This window comes from Barbus barbus (assembly GCF_936440315.1).
Source record: "Barbus barbus genome assembly, chromosome: 34".
NCBI classification, from domain to species: Eukaryota; Metazoa; Chordata; class Actinopteri; order Cypriniformes; family Cyprinidae; genus Barbus; species Barbus barbus.
The window spans coordinates 14,587,189-14,605,497 of record NC_136762.1 but is presented as its reverse complement, the minus strand read 5'-3'; positions in this window follow the sequence as shown (position 1 = coordinate 14,605,497).

The window sequence follows — 18,309 nt, the reverse complement described above, 5'->3', positions numbered from 1 at the left end:
AAAGACTGGCAATTCTTTATAAACCCAGTTTGATCAGGAGAGATGATGGTAGGGAGAACATCTTCAAGCCTTGAGGCAAGCACCTTCGCTAAAATTTTCACATCACAGTTAAGCAAAGAAATGGGCCTATATGAAGCACAATCCAAAGGGTCCTTATCCTTTTTAAGCAATAAAGAGATACATGCTTGATTTAAAGTTGGGGGAAGAGTTCCAGTCTTAAAAGACTCAGAAAAACATTCGTCAGAAAAGGAGCAAGCTGTACAGAAACTTTTTTATAAAATTCTGACGGAAAGCCGTCAGGTCCTGGGGATTTCCCAGATTGTAGGGAAGTAATGGCAGCTATCACCTCCTCCTGTGAGATTGGTTCTTCTAAAAGATTACGAACATCAGATCATAAGGTTGGGACATTTAATTGACCAAGAAAATCTTCAACATCCTCCCTCAGAAAAGAGTCAGCCGCATACAAAGTAGAGTAAAAATCTCGAAACTTTTCATTAATAGTACTTTGATCAGTTGTATCTCTCCATTATCTAAACGAAGACCACTTATAATTTGTTTTGCCTGGAACCCGAACAACTGATTAGCCAATACTTTCCCAGATTTCTCCCCACTTTCATAAAAAAAACACTCTTGGTTCTCCTCAAAAGGCCCTCTATTTCATTGGTCGAAAGTAAATCGAGCTTAAGACTTCAATTTAAGATGCTTCTTATACAGATCTGGTGTGGGAGACTTAGCATATTGTTCATCCAACCTAGAAATCTCATTAGCAAGAGATATTTGCTTTTCTTTGGAATTTTTTCTTTTAGTAGTGGCATATGAAATAATTTGGCCTCTTATATATGCCTTAAGAGCCTCCCACACTACAGAGTCTGAAACATCTGGTGATTTATTAACGCTCCAAAAAAAAAGGAATCTGGTCAGCAATAAAGGAAATAAAATTCTCATCCGCCAAGAGTGAAGTATTGAAACGCCAGTTCCTCATAGCTGAAGACAAATTCAAAAAAGTCAAGTCAAGAATAAGCGGAGCATGGTCCGATATGATAATACTTTGGTATGCACAGGATTGAACTCTAGAAATTAGGGCATTATCCAAGATGAAATATTCAATCCGAGAGTAGGAATGATGGACATTTGAAAAAAAGGAATATTCTCTTTTTTGGGGATTCAGAAATTGCCATGCATCTGAGCATGCCATATTTAGAAGACGAACGGTCCAACACCGGGTCAAGACAGCAATTAAAGTATAAGAGAATGAGAATTTAGATCAGGAAGAAGAGAGAGAGCATGTTTGAAAAAACTGACATCATCAAAATTAGGAGCATAAAAATTTGCTAAAATTAAATTCTTATTGCATAAAGTGCCAGAGACAATTATATAACGTCCATTCTTATCTGATATAATATAATTTGGAACAAAGGGTACAATCTTATCAATCAAAATAGCTACACCTCTTGCCTTTGCCTGAAATGAAGAGTGAAAAATCTGCCCGTTCCACCTACAGTTGAGGCGAGATTGGTCAGTACTACGTAAATGGGTTTCTTGCAAGAAGGCAACCTCTGCTTTGAGCTGTCGAAGATGAGCAAGAACTCTGCTTCTCTTCACCAAATGATTTAAGCCCTTTACATTCCAACTCATAAATCTCAACTCTATACCCATTAATGTAGACATTAGAGGATTGTGAATGAAAATTGTGAATACAGAAAATTACCAAAAATTACCAAAAAAAGAAACCAAAAAACAGCAAAGAAACACCGATCACAGAAGATGTAAAGCGTCAGTAAGTTTTTAAAAAAATAAATTAATACTTTAAGGCCTGGTTTCACAGACAGGGCTTAGATTAAGCCATGATTAAGCAATAGTTCAATTATGATATTTAAGTAGTTTTTATAAACATGCCTTAGAAAAAACAATACTTGTGTGCATCTTGAGACAAAACAAATGCACTGAGATATTTTAAGATCAGTTAGAGCAAGTTTCTTTCAGTTGAAACAGCTCACTTACATTTTAGTCTGGGATTAGGCCTAAACCTTGTTTGTCAGCAAGGCTGCATTAAATTGATCAAAAGTGACAGTAACTGTCTTTTTACTTTGTAAAAAAAAATCTATTTCAAATAAATTCAGCCACCATATAAATAAATTACATTCTAAAATATATTAAAATAGAAAAAAAGTTGCTTTAAATTGTAATAATATTTCAAAATATTACTGTTTGTACTGTATCTTTGATCAAATAAAAGCAGCCTTCTGAGCATAACAGATTTCTTTCAAAACAAATTTTGCCCTTAAGTGACTTGCCTTGTTAAGTAAAGGTAAAAGAAAGCAGTTGCACTTAATTTTACAGTACGCGACCTTACATGTACTTACAGAGTATACTTATAATGTTCTTACCTAAGAAAGTACTGGTAATATAAGGTAACTACATGGGGTAACTACTCTTATATAATAACCTAGTTATTGTAATTACTATTATAAGTACATCGTATGTACATGAGGAACAGGACTGTAAAATTAAGTGCTACCAGGAAAGCTGTAGACAGTTTGACTACAGAAAATAACTATTTAGCGAAGACTAGGGCAATCTTTCTTACCTGAGGTTATAAAGGCCATTGAGTGTAAGAGAACAGAGATAAAATGGCCAGCATTTTGAAGCTTCTTCTCTAGGATGTACAGAATTTGATTGGCTGTGTCGTAATAAAAGTCTTTATGGCAGTAGGCCAGCATGTTATTACAATGAGAGACTGGCACCGTCCTGGCCAATAGCAGCATGACAGGGGGGAAGGAACAAGCTCTGCTCAGTAAGCGCACAACATGGCAGCCAAACAGGAAGACCGCGAAATGCTGTGGGGAAAGGCTGTCAAGGGCAACAGGGATCAGGTGCGATGGTTCACCCTCTGCTGGGCTGATAATTACTGAAGAAGAGAAAGCAGATGTAGGTCAAAACTCTGAAATGACTAGAAGACCTTACATGGCACACAAAACAGATACAATAGATAGATCAAATGTATTTTAAATAAATAAATACAATTTTTATATTTGTTAAAAATTATTCATTAAAAGTGCAGCTCTACTTTAGCTCACTGAATCCAAATGCACAAATGTGTACCGACCGTCCTGTCTTAAACGTGTGGGCGAGAGTCTGGAGTGATTCCTTTATTTCCTGCAGTGTTTTGGACAGAGGCGTCAGAGACACAAACTTGGCCAGCTCCTCTTCACTCACGCAGGGGATGGTGCTCTGCTGTTGACCTGACAGATGAGAGCATGTACTGTGAGCACAGCAGGAGCCCTGGGTCAAAGACTGCAAACTGGTTTTTCTCAAGGTCAAACCTGGATCTGAGGAAGCTGCCTCTGTATCTGCACCCACTTTAAACTCTGACATGTCTACAGGTGAAAACTGTCAAATGATACAGAAAAACTTAATGGGATAGTTCAGCCAAAATGAAAATTATGTCATTATGTACTCACTCAAACAGGTTTGATTATTTTTATTCCCCTGTGGAACACAAAACTGATGCATCTATAATAGATTCTGTGTATGGTTTGTGAATGAATCATTTCAGATTGGTTATGTGTGAACCGATTCACTGAAAAGAGAAGAGTTAAAAAAAAACAGTGCTATTTTAGTAATAATTTGTGTACTATTCTAGTTTTTATTTTATTTTAGCTTTAGTGATTTTGTTATACGTTTTTGTTGTTTTTATTGGATTAAGATTTTTGTTTAGCTTTATTTTAATTTTAGTAATTGTGCTACTTCAGCTTCAACTTATTTTATTTCAGTTAGTGTTGAAATGTAGGCAACATTTCAAATCTTGGTAGCACTTTACAATAAGGTCTCATTTGTTAACATTAGTTAATGCATTAACTAACATGAACTAACAATGAACATTTTTATGGCATTTTTAAATTTTCATCTTTTTCAATGTTAGTTAATAAAAATGTTCATATTCATGTTAATTCACAGTACATTAACTAATGTTAACAGATTGAATAATGTATTAGTAAGTTCCGAACTTAACATTAATATAATTATTGTTCATGTTAACTAATATAGTTAATTAATGTTAACAAATGAAACGTTATTGTAAAGTGTTTTTTATCTAATATTTACGTTTTAATGGTTTTAGTTCACAATAACAACACTGCCCAAAAGAACAAATGAAACGTTACACCAAGAAAAAGAGATAACACTTTTATGATTAAAGATATAATATGATCTGATCATAAAAGTATAAAAGAACCATTTGAAACATGCCTCACATTTAAAGAATGACATATACTTACAAGAGAGTATAAATAATGATAGAATTTAAATCTTTTACTGAATTATTCTTTAATATCACTATTGTGTGCGTTCATTGGTACTCCATGGCTCTGTGTTGCTTTAATGGACTGAAATAAGTAACCTGAGTGTATCCGGTGTGAAGTTCACTCTCTCGAGTGTCTCTGTTTGTTGCTGTGCTGTCCTGTTGCTGCCAGACCTCCCCATTCATCCTGCACAGCACTCCCTCCAAAGATCTCAGCACGGCCTCCATCAGCACCATCCACGGCTCTGTATATATACACATGTAAGGCTCGAGTTATTGCAAACTTCTGTCTCACCATCAGCAGTTTCTCTTTTCATCAGAACTTCATTGTCTAGTATTTACTTCAGCTGGTTCAGTTTTGAGGGTTCCATATTTTCTAGTGTGTCCTAAATACAAGATGTACAAACTGATAAGTTACAGAGATTGATCATGTTATCATCATTAATTCCATTTTTGATGCATTTCTTATCTTCAGTTGACTTCCTGTTTCTGTCTTACCCACAGAGCATCAGTTTGCTGGCACATGTTCCTGTAAAACTCCTGTATGTCTTTGTGGTGCTTTGCCAGCTGGGATGCCAGATGTAAATTCTGATCCTCTAACTTGTCATACAGCGTTTTCACATTAAACTCCTCCAGCTTCATAAGTGTAGTTCTGAAACCTTCACATCAATATGGGATTCGACAGAATTCAGAAGAGTTTTTTTATATTTATCAGCTGTCAGACATTTCAGATGATTGTCAGTTACCTCCTTTGCAAACAGCAGGTTCCTCTGATTCTGCTCCCTCTCCCACCCCTCTCAGACCTAGTGGCTCAGAGCCGTCCACACTACAACACGACACAAAGCACACTCAAAACTGCACCATGTGCTATTGATTGCTTTACATGCCACAAGTGAATTAAGGCATCACAACATAATAATGTACAATATGAAAAATGGATATTAATTTTGAGATGTAAGAAGGTTTCTAAAAAGATGCTAAGCAGCACAACTGTTTTCAACATTTATAGTAAGAAATGTTTCTTGAAGACCAAATCATCATATTAGAATGATTTCTGAAGGACCATGTGACAATGAAGACTAGAGTAATGATGCTGAAAATTAAGCTGTCATCACAAAAATAAATTATGTTTTAAAATGTATTATAACAGAAAAGGTATTCTAAATTATAATAATATTTCACAATATTACTGATTTTATTGTATTTCTGACTTCTGTCAAAAACTAAAGAAATCTTACTGACCCCAACTATAGTGTATATTGGTCAGTATTTGATTTTAGAATGTACATGCTTGTTTCTCACATTTTAACAATACTGTTACTATTATCTGACTCTCATAACATTAATATTAGTAACATAAATAATTGAATACCCCTGTTAAATATAATCTTTAGCAAATCTCAAAATGAATGTCTGTTTTTGATTTATATGTATGCCTAAATTTATATGTATCATTTAAAACAATTTATTTTGGTTTTTAGAGTTTTATTTTTAATTTGATTTTAGAATAATAACAATTTATCAGTTATCAGCCATTACACACAAAAAAAATAAAATAAATTGGCATATACTGTATATTGGCTAAGTTGTCAGAATTGTAATGCCAGTGCATTCCTAGTATTTTTGTCCCAAACTACTTGTGAATATCCCTTTGACAAACATCAAGACACCTCAGCAATAAGCAGCTGACTTACTTTTCTGTATTACAAACATATTCAATAGGAACATTGGGTTCACCCAAGCTGCGCCACTTGGGCTTTGGCCTCCCTTGAGCGATGAGGTTGGACCGATTCGGCCTCAAGACAAGAGCAGAGGCTGTCAACACTATTATCAGCAGCACCAACAGAGACAAAACCCCTATGGAGAAACACCAAGCACAACATGTTAAGCATTCCGGTTAGCAAGAAAAATGCCACTTTCTATTTTAAAAGCACCCAACCTGTGATAAGCCCCCAGTCTGGAAGGAGGTTTAAGCTGTGTTGTTTAACAATCCCGTGTCACACAAGCTGTGCAGGGGTCGTCGGCTGGAATGCAGCCGCTGTGGGGTTGCACTCAGAGCCCTGTTCACTCACGACCACTATCAGACTCCAGTCCGGCACTGCGTTATCCAAGAACACATACTTTCCTGGCTCCATGAACACATGTGCAAATCTAATAAGATAAATCAATGCAGATCAGCAGCATATCTGTGTTGAAAGCTACATGTGACATACCTATCTAGTCTTACCTGCTGGAATTTAGCTGTGTGTGTTTGACAAGATGCTGCAGACGTCTAAATGCCCCAAAATCCCAGCCAGGGTTACTGCTGAACAGGTGGTCCTTCTGGTACACTGGGAAGTGACTGTAGTGGCGGTCTAAATTCACAGAATGACATGAAATATACATACCACTAGGTATATTCAGTATTAGTGCTGAATTTGACAAAGTCATACCAGTGTGGTTGATGGTGAGCTGAAAGATGAGCATATCATTTGGGGACAGACATGTGATGGGATTTGGGATCCGTGGAAGAGGCTCGGAAACCTCATTCTGATCAGCATGTCGTTTCTTCCTGAAATCTCTCTCCAGAATTTCAACTGGTTCTGAAAGAAAATACTGCAAGCTTTAATGTTTTAATGAAGGCATAATGTACAGTTAGACAGTCATTACCACAAAATAAACCCAGACAAGGTGTTCTTGTACCATTTTGAAGAGTTTTTTGGTATGTATTAATGGCCAGCATACTATAAATGATACTGCTTATTTAAAAGCTAATAAATAAATGTGAAATACTAATCTCAAATTTATTTGACATCCTTGAGAATGCAGCAGCATAGAACTAGCACAGAATAGGAAATAAAAAGAATAGAAAATCAGTCACAATCATCAAATATACACGAATCGATCAGAATTAAGTATTACAGAGAGCTGTGTAGTAAAAAAAATATAATAACTGCACTAATTTACAATAAGAGTTCAATTCGGTAACATCAGTTAATGCATTAGGTATCATGAACAAATAAACAAATTTTCACAGCAATTATTAATAAATGTACTGTTGTTCATTGTTAATGTTTATGTTTGATCAAAATACATTTTCAATTTATACAACTGTAAAAAGTTTGGACTCGATAAGATTTTAAATTAAAGTTTTATGTTCTGGATTATTTTGATGAAAGATTTGGGCAAAATGTTTGAGTCTGGAGGTCAGATAAACACTGGCAGCTTACCTCTTACTAAAGAATCAATGAGCAGGGGGTCTTTTAAAATCCAACCAAACACTCCTTCAGGAGCAAGCTGGACGAAGTGGATCTTTCAAATGTTCTTGACATGAATATCAGGTCCCAGTACATTTATCATATTCTGAGAGAAAAATTAAACAATGTTATATTTAGTATGAGTTCACATCAATAAACAGCACAGTATAATAACTGAGACATAACAATGAATTATCTTTTTAACAGGTCCAGATCTCACCCTGCTCCAGGTTTTGCTTTCATCTGCGGCTGTGATTCTCAACAGTAGCTGTCTGTCTGTAACCAGTCTGGCAGAGAGCACCGGCAGTGTTGACATACATGAAGAGTTACACAGCTCCTCCGCTGACACGTACATATCGCAGTGACAACTGCAGAAAAATAACACAAACCTCTTGTTATAAGAAAACATCATAGTGGTTAAGTTTTAATAATGTGCACCACATTATGTAAAGGATAATATGGTTAGATGGTCATTATCATCGTCTCACATGATCCTTCAGAAATCATTCTAATATGGTTATGTTGAAAACAGTCGAAATACATTTTTAGGCATACTTTAATTAATAGAGAGTTCAAATGAACAGCATTTATTTGTTAATTTTGTTACATATAAATGTCTTTACTGTAACTTTTGGTCAATTTAATGTGCCCTTGCTGAAAAAAAGTATTAATTTCTGTCCAAAATCTTATTTACCCCAAACTTTTGAATGCCACTCTATGTAGCAATTGGCATAAACATCGAAATAAATAAATACTGTAAATGTATTTTCATTCCAAGTTAATGATCCCTAAAACATTAACTACTTGAACCTTACTGCAAAGTGTTAACATTATAATACACAGAAGACTCCCTCCTCACTGGAACAACAAACTTACATGCCCATCCCAACATCCAAAGTCCCACCCTGAGGTCCACATGTGAGGTTACAGGAGTAGGTGGAAGGGAAAACACATTCCAGCGTAGAGGCCAGTCTCACTTGACCTGCCCCACAGCGCCTCTTCACCTACACAGAATGAAGAGCTCCTTACTGTCTTATCACACAAATATACTGAAGAAACACAGAGCTGTTCTTCAGTGCACACATCTCACCTCAGGCTGACAGTTCAGTTCACTGTCTGCGGTGGAGCTTTTGAAGTCTAATTCATTATAAAAGACAAAACCGGTCTTACACAAGCACGACCCATCTGAGTGCTGGAACGCACGGTTTTTGCCTATGCAGGTACAAGAGGACGCCCCTATGAAAAGAAAGAAAACAGATACATTATGCTATGGTTTATTTTTTAAGAGTGTATAGGGCCATTGAATTTGTAATCATGTAATCAATAAAAATAGTTGTAGTACAATAGTAGTGAAAAATGTAATATAATCTAATTACAAGTGTTTCATTTTTGGAATCTGATTACGTAATCCAGAAGACATATAGGGCCAGATTTACTAACAGTAAATCTGGCTCCTAATCTGTCTTGCATTTTTAAAGGTAAAAACACATTCTGTGTAAATGGCCCCTAAGGATAAAGAAAGTGTCCTAAAACACACTCTGACCTGCATCTGAGGTGGACGAACTCCCACAGGGGAAACAAGCTCTCTGGGCGTGCAAGTGATTGAAGGTCCCTGGTGGGCATTTGTGACATTCCTCAAGTGATTCAGCACTAGTGCGGTTTCCATATGAGCCAGGCGGGCAGGGAACATGATCGGAGCTGCCTTGTGGACAAAAGTACCCGACTGGACAGGGTTGATCACTATAATGGTGTGAGCCTAGTAAACAGATCATTCAAATATTAAACATAATCAATCAGTGCTGCTATTGTTTGTATTATGGGAGCTCTTCAGTGCTGACCCAGAAGGCAGTGATGTCCTGGAGGGCAGAGGAGGCACTGGAGGTGAGGGGAGTGACTGGGCCGATAGGTGCCGGCCGCACACAGCACACAGCTGCTCTCCTGAGACTTCCTCAAACCGCTGGTGTTCAGCGGCATCCAGCCGTGCGGACAGGACAGCATGGTAGAGCTGTTGGCTGGGCAGTAATGTGGAAAAGTACATCTGCAAAAACAGATAAATAATTTTCTCTTAATCATATTTATATTTAAATTAATATAAGTGAGTGATAGGAAAAGTAAAAATAGAGAAATATCACAATTAATATGCAATATCAAAAAACCTCTCTTTGCAATATATTGTACATCCCTAGTAGGTTGCTGCTTACACTTGCTGTGGTGAGCTGTGGGTGTGAGATCCTTCGGGACAGTAGTATCCTGCAGGACACGGTGTGGGATCTCCTGTCTGGGGTCTACAGTATGAACCAGCTCTGCAAGGGGTCTCTGTGACTGAGCCTGTATGATGGATCACTTTATTACACTTCACGGTTATAATATGTACCTTTTATACACCTTTTAGTGCATTTGTAAATATCAGTCATGTAGAAATCACACTTACCTGCAGGACATTCGTAAGAAGCTCGACATGGGATGCCTGCTGTATTAGGCTGGCCCGTGGTGCGAGGGTCTGGGCAGTAGGTACCAGGAGGGCAAGGCTCACACTGACTGACAGCAGCTGCCCCTGGCTGTGCCCTCATGGTGCCTGCAGGACAGGGCACTGGGAAACCTGTCCCACTGCACCAGTGACCCGGTGGACAAAGGAAGCTTGACAAATCAGTGAGTCCTAGGGAGAAGGTTATAATAACAAAGTTTACTGATGACAGGAACACAAAGATGTAAATTAATGTAAATCCTCATTCTGTCCAAGAAATGAAGCAAGTATATGATTATCTATAGTATCTTATATAAGATATGCTACTGTTCAACATTTTGGGGTTAGTACGATTTTTTTAATATTTTTGAAAGAATCTCTTATGCTCACCAAGGCTGCGTTTATTTGATAAAAAAAATTGTGAAACCCATGATATTGTTAAATATTACTATGATTTAAATAACTTTTTTCCATTTTAAAATACTTAAGAAAATTAAAAATTATTGTGATGTAACACTGAATTTTCAGCAGCCATTACTCCAGTCTTTGTCATATGAAATCATTTTATGCTGATTTGATGTTCAAGGAACATTTCTCATTATTCAAAAAAACAGCACTTATTTGAAATAGAAAACCTTTGTAACAATGTAGAAGTCCATATTGTCACTTTTGAACTTTTTTAACTGTACATAAAATGTATGATTATATATACTATAGTGTGTTCTACAAGGTATGTCAGACCTGTGGAGTTACAAAAAGTGCCCGAGGGGCAAGTAAGACAGTCTCCTTTGCTTCCTGCCCCAGACGTGGGTCTGTATGTAAACAGGGGACATTCTCTTCATGGATGGGTTTATAGGAAGATGAATAACGTACCAACAGGACACGGTCCAGCACACTGTGCTCCCCACTCACACTGGTCTCTGTTGAGCAGAAAGGCAGCCTGAGGGGTGAACTCTGAACTGCTAGAGATGCACAGGAATCCAGCAGCGCACAGGCCTCTCACCTGACCAGCCCTGAATAATAATAATCAGACACAAAAACCCAATAACAGAATTTTCATTATTTTCAGAAAAAAATGTGATGCACGCATATACACTGCCTCAGTACATTTTTTGTTGTTGTTGTTTTGTGTTTGATTTTTAGGAAAGTAATGGTTTTATGTAGAAAGGCCACATAAATTTTATCAAAAGTGACAAGAAATTCATGCATAATGAAATTCTTTTTCCAAAATATTCAAAGAAATGTTGTTATTTTGAACTCCATATAATATAAGCATATAGTGACAATGGGTCTTCATGGCTGAACATACAAAAGTTTTTTAAGTATTATTAATATTTTTAATAAGGTGGTGGTGGTGGTGGTGGGGGGGGGGGGGTTCTTCTGTAGTTCTTCTGAAATTTCTATTATTTAAAGAATCTTGAAAAAATGTAAGCTTACAATGTAAAATGACACTTTCTACAAATATATTAACCAGCACAACTGTTTTCAACATTGCTAATAAGAAGAAATGTTTCTTGAGCATCAAATCAGCATACTAGATGATTTCTGAAGGATCATGTGACAATGAAGACTGTAGTAATGATGCTGAAAACTCATCTTTGCCATCACTAGAATAAATTTAATTTTACAGTATGTTATAACAGCTATTTTAAATTGTAATAATTATTACAGTTTTACTGTATTTTGACCAAATAAATGCAGCCTTGGTGAGCATAAGAGACTTTGTTCAAAGACATTAAAAATCTTACTGACCAAAACATCTGAATAGTAGCATACAAATAAATAATAAAATAAGAGAGAGTGTGTAAAGTTTATTTTCTAAAAGTCTGCAAGGTCATAAGTGTCCATGGTTGAAGAAACACTCTTATAAGATCTGTAAACTGACTGAACTTTCCTGGTGGGCATGGCAAACACTCTCTCTCCTCCTGCAGACCCCCAAACTCAGGTGGGGTGTATGTGCCATTGGGACAAGGCTGAGGAACCATTGTTGCTGCAATTACAAGCAGAATCAGATAATGTGCATGTACTAATGACACCACAGACACAATATAGAGAGTTACAGTAGCATGGGTTACCTGCAGGGCAGTAGGAGTGTGGCGGGCAAGGCTGGGGGTCTCCGATAATTGCCTCCTCACAGTAATAGCCTGGACGGCAGGGAATGCAGTTATCCAAGCCCGGATTAGGCTGGTACTGTCCCGTGGGGCAGGGCAAGGCCAGGGCTGAGCCCAAGGGACAATAATGACCCTGAGAGAGAAAAACCTGTCAGTCAGGTTGCTAGGCACAGATTAAAAAGAGATAGAAGGGTGTGAAGGAGGCAGAACTGACCTTGGGGCAGAGGAAGGCGTGCGGGGTGGTGGAGAAGGCTACAGGGCAGTAAAAGCCTGCAGCACAGGGTCCAGTTGGAGCATCCAGGCCCTCGCTAGCACAGTAATGCCCTGCTGGGTAGGGAAGACAGCTTTCTATGGAGTAACCCCCTGTGGGCAGATCAATATAATGAACACAAAACACTGCATGTTAGTAAATAAAGAAGGTAAATAATAAAATATTAATGCGCAAAAGGTTCCAGAGAATATGGAAAGGGCAATATTTAGAAGCATGTAAATTATTTATAATTATTTATAGTATACTGCTAGAGTGAATTTATAAGAGCAACTAAAGCTGAATCTGTGCAATATTATGAATTTAAGCCACACAGCCTATTGGATTTGATAGCTCATTCATTTTGATGTGCTATCCCTGGTAAATTACTCATATGCAATTACATGTTGTTTCTCTTGTTATTTTTGGTTGCGTATAATAATTGCCCTTTTGAACTGCTTTATTGTTTTTCCTTAGAGGCTCTAAATGTTTTATAGATTTATATTAAAATAAATGTGTGGGTCTGTCCACACCTGTGAGGTCACGAATGCTGCCTGCTGGGCAAGGCAGAGGCATTAGGGTTCCAGAAGGGCAAAAGTGACCTCGCAGGCAGGGGCCATTCCTGAGGTAGCCAGTTGTATTCAAAGGAGCAGGATTTGGAGACCCTCCTTGGCAGAAATAACCCTGCTGGCACTGGCCTACAAATAAAACAATTAATAAAACAATTAATCCATATGATACAGTCACAGACTAAAATCTGTGCTCTTATAAATAAGTGTGGGATGATATCAGACCCTGTGGTTGTGATGTTCCAGGTGAACTGCAGTAGAGGCCGGTAGGGCAGGGCACACAGGCAGCCTCCGACTGAGCCCTGGTAACATGTCTCAGTGTGCCCACAGGACAGGGTACAGCTGCAGCAGTGCCAACAGGGCAAAAATGACCGGATGCAACACGAAAGATGGCAGATTGTTAGCAAATATCATAGTATATACACTACTGTTCAAAGGTTTGGATTCAGGATTTTTTTTTTTTTTACAAATTAATTCAGATACATTTTTTGTTATCCTTTTTTTAATATTCAGAAAGGACACATTGTCATGAGTCCGGGTTCAGCAGTTCTTCCCGTTTCCACCAGAGGTCACCATCTTCCTTCCTCCCGGACTCTTCTCCGTAATCACATTCACCTGCCACATCACATACACCTGCTTAACCACACACACCTGTACACTTCACACTCCCAGCTGTTCTCCATTTGCCACAGACTATATAGTCTCCCCTCTCCCACCAGTCTGCCTGGGTTCGTTAATTGTTATTTGTCATTGTAGTATTTCTGGGATACATGCACTGTGTTGCCGGTCTGTATCCCAGTCCGTTTCTGTTTTGTTTTTGTGCCGTGTTAGCCTTTTTGTTTATTATTAAAAGCACCTTACCTGCATCTGGACCCTGACCCCGTCTTTTTGCGGCGCTTCTTCGCCGCTCCGTGACACACATACTGTAAAATTGATCAAAAGGGACAGGAAAGATATTTATAAATTTATATTTTATACGTTCTATTCATCAAATATTCCTGATATTAATGTATCATGAAAATGTTTCAAGGTTTCCATAAACAAAATTAAGCAGCACAACTGTTAAGAAGAAATGTTTCTTTAGCAGCAAATCAGCTTATTAGAATGATTTCTGAAGGATCATGTGACACTGAAGACTTGAGTAATGGCTGCTGAAAATTCAGCTATGCATCACAGGAATAAATTACATTTTAAAATATATTCAAATAGAAAACAGTTATTTTAATTTCTATAACACTTTATTTTAAGGTGTCATAATACATAGTAATTACCTAATTAAGTACTTAGTAGTAGCTGTTGTACTTACATGAAACAAAATGTACTTATGTAACTAAGTTATGGAACAGCCTGTAGTTACATTTACATTTAGTCATTTGGAAGACGCTTTTATCCAAAGCGACTTACAATTGGGGAATACAAAAAGCGATTCATCTTGAAGAGGCAATCCGACAGAGGAAGTTCTCGTAACACCAAGTCTCAGTCATTGTTCAAATAAGTACAAGCTAGTAAGGGAGGGAGAGAAAGATAGATTTATTTTTTTTTTTAATTTAGGATGAAGTCAAGTAGTGCCGAAAGAGATGAGTTTTCAGTTGTTGCTTGAAGATTGACAGGGATCCAGCATTTCGGATAGGGGTGGGAAGATTATTCCACCAGCCAGGAATGGTGAACGAGAATGTTCTGGAGAGTGATTTTGAGCCTCTCTGTGATGGTACCACAAGGCGTCGCTCACTAACAGATCTCAGACTTCTGGAGGGGATGTAGGTTCGTAAAAGTGAGTGGAAGTAGGAGGGTGCTGAGCCTGTGGTCGTTCTGTATGCAAGCATCAGTGTCTTGAACTTGATGCGAGCTGCCACTGGTAGCCAATGCAAGGAGATGAAGAGAGGTGTAACATGCGCTCTTTTGGGCTCGTTGAAGATCAGTCGTGCCGCTGCATTCTGAATCATTTGTAGAGGTTTGATGGCAGACCAGCCAGAAGAGCATTGCAGTAGTCCAGTCTAGAAACGACAAGGGCCTGGACAAGAAGTTGTGCAGCATGTTTTGTCAGAAAGGGCCTGATCTTTCTGATGTTGTGTAGTGCAAACCTGCAGGATCGAGCAGTCTTCGCAATGTGCTCTTTGAAGGTCAGCTGGTCATCAAAGATTACACCAAGATTTCTGACCGAAGTTGATGGGGTAATCATTGATGAGCCTAACTGAATCGTGAAGTCATGCTGTAGAGTCGTAGTGGCAGGGAAGACAAGAAGCTCCGTCTTTGCCAGGTTGAGCTGTAGGTGATGTTCTTTCATCCATGCCGAGATGTCCGCCAGGCAGCCTGAGATCCGTGCAGCTACCGTTGGGTCATCTGGTTGAAAAGAGAGATAGAGCTGTGTGTCATCGGTGTAGCAGTGATAGGAGAAACCATGTGCATGTATGATGGGACCCAGTGATGTAGTGTATGTGGAGAAGAGGAGGGGTCCAAAAACCGATCCCTGAGGAACTCCAGTGACCAGTTGATGTGGTTTGGATATCTCCCTTCCCCAGGCCACCCTGAAAAATCTACCGGTGAGATAGGATTCAAACCAGCGAAGTGGAATCCCAGTGATGCCCAGTGATGAGAGGGTAGACAGGAGTTGTACTGTCCAGGAGTTGTACCAGTTTGTTGTACTGTGAAAGAAACCGTGAGAGCTGGTTGAAGACAACTCGTTCGAGTGTTTTCCCTACGAATGGAAGGAGAGAGACAGGTCTGTAGTTTTCTAAAAGAGAAGTGTTTAATGTAGGTTTTTTTGAGCATAATTACAGTTTGTAATTATGTAGATGTAATAGGCAGCTACTGTTACACATATTTAACAAACCGAGTCTCTTACACAGCTACTAGTACACTTAAGTATAATCTTGATACACTTTATTTTAAGTAGCTTATGCCTGTGTAATATTCTGTCATTTTAATGCAATTAGAAAGGTATTACATGTATTTAAGCTGTGTACTGGTGGGTTAAATCAAACTAAGGTGCAGCTGGATAAGGTATACAGTATAGATACACGTGAAGTACACTTAAGTACAATCTTGATACACTTTATTTAAGTAGCTTATGTCTGTGTGCTTACATTTATAATTACGTAGTATAAAGTCTGCAACACATACGTAACAATCTTTTGGTTACATAAGTAGCTGTGTAACAGATTCGGCCTGTTATATATGTGTAACAGTAACTGCCTATTACATCTATATAATTACAAACTGTAAGTACAGGCTGTTCCATAACTTAGTTACAATGTAAGTATATTTTGTTTCATACAAATACAACGGCTACTACTAAGTACTTAACTGGGTAATTACTCTGTATTATGGACACCTTAAAATAAAGTGTTACCTTAATTTCTAATAATATTTCACAATTTTACTGCTTTTACTGATCAAATAAATGCAGCTTTGGTGAGCATAAGAGACTTTTTTCAAAACCATAAAATAAATCTTACTGACTGACAATTTTTAAATTGCATTGTAGGATGGGAAAAAAAAGAATTTGCAGCAGAATAGAAAAACGTAATTCATAATAATACATCATAATAATCTCAGCACAGGGCTGGACTCACCCATGGGACATGGGGACGGCTCCTGTGTGCCAGGGGAAGGACACATAGTGCCAGCTGGGCATGAGAGACAGTGGGCGACACCAGGAGCACTGCTGTATGTGCCAGGCTCACAAGGCACTTCCAATGGAGTACCAATGGGGCAACTGTGTCCGCTCTGACAAATATAACCCTGCAGTCCATCTACCGGTCGAGTACTACGACTGCCATTGATACACACATATCTGTGAGGGAGAAATAAAGCTGTCAAAGTATATTTCAAAAGAAAATCATTGTTTTATGAGCATACACCAGGTTTTAGATGTCTGATGAATAAATCTCCTCAACGAGCCAATCGCAAAAGCACTACACTTCCACTCCACTGTATCTGTTTTCCAACCCAGCCACAAATGGATAGAAACTGGATCCATAGATTCGTTTTAATAAGTTATCTTTCCTGACTCATTTGCACTTTACGTAACATTTCAGTAATGGAGAATATCAATAATAGTTTTAGCACTAGTCAGTAATGGACAATAAATCTTTAACATCTGAAATCGTGCCACTAAGATCCATCAGCAATGCACGAGTGCACCAGGTTGGCTCAACTCAAGTGGGTGTGGGTGTTCCGTTGTCAGATGATTATATTTTGCTACTGAAAAGCATAGATATAATTACCCAGCATCACAGAGAGCTGGATGGATGGATCATTGCAGTCTGCTCACAGAAGTACCCAGGAGGACACGGCTGACACTGCTCCGCCCCACTCAACCCTGGGGAGCTGGAGACTGTTCCAGCGGGGCATGGGAGAGAAGAGCCAATACCAGTTGGCCAATAATGGCCAGGCGGGCACATGCTGTTACCTGTAGATTCAATCTGCAAATAACAGACTGTAAATGAGTTTAACCCTTTGTGAACACATTGTGTCTTTTTTAAGAAACAGAACTGATGATATATACTACGTTTCCAGTGCAGTTGGGGCTTGTGGCACCCGAAGGGCAGTGAAATCCATCCTGGCAGCGCCCTGTAGGCTCTGAAAGACCATGGCGAGCACAAAACATGCCTAGACAGACAGATTACATTAATTAGATGTAGATGTAAATACAAACCATTCAAAAGTTTGGGGATAAATTATATTGATATGATAAATTAATGAAATAATGATCTGATTATATAATGTAATAATGATAATTAAGGTTTTCAGTAAAAAAGGTATTATAATGTGCAGCTTTTCGGGGTTTTTCGGGTTGGCTAAGTGTCTTCTTGGGGGTCTCTGGATCTGTAAAGGTTGAAAACCTTTATGAAAAGAGCTAAACAGCTCCTCCACAGTGTTGTTAATTTAATTAAAGTTGAAATAAAACATAAGTATTACATGAAAAACTGAAATAAAAATAAACTGAAGTACTAAAATTACTAAAACTAAAATGTAAATACAGACCATTCAAAAGTTTGGGGTCGGTAACATTTTTTTATATTTTTGAAAGAAGGCTCTTATGCTCACTAAGGTTGCCTTTGTTTGATAAAACAATACAGTAAAAACTGTGAAAATGTGAAATATTTGTAGAAATTAAAATAGCTGTTTTCTATCATAATATATTTTGAAATGTAATTTATTCCTGTGATGCAAAGCAGAATTTTCAGCCGCCATTAATCCAGTCTTCAGTGTCAAATGATTGTTCAGAAAGCTTTCTAATATACTGATTCCTTATTATTATCATCAATATTGAAAACAGTTGGCCTGCTTAATATTTTTGTAGAAACTGTGATACATTTTTACAGGATTCTTGGATGAACAGAAGTTCAAAAGAAAAGCATTTATGAAATAGAAATCTTT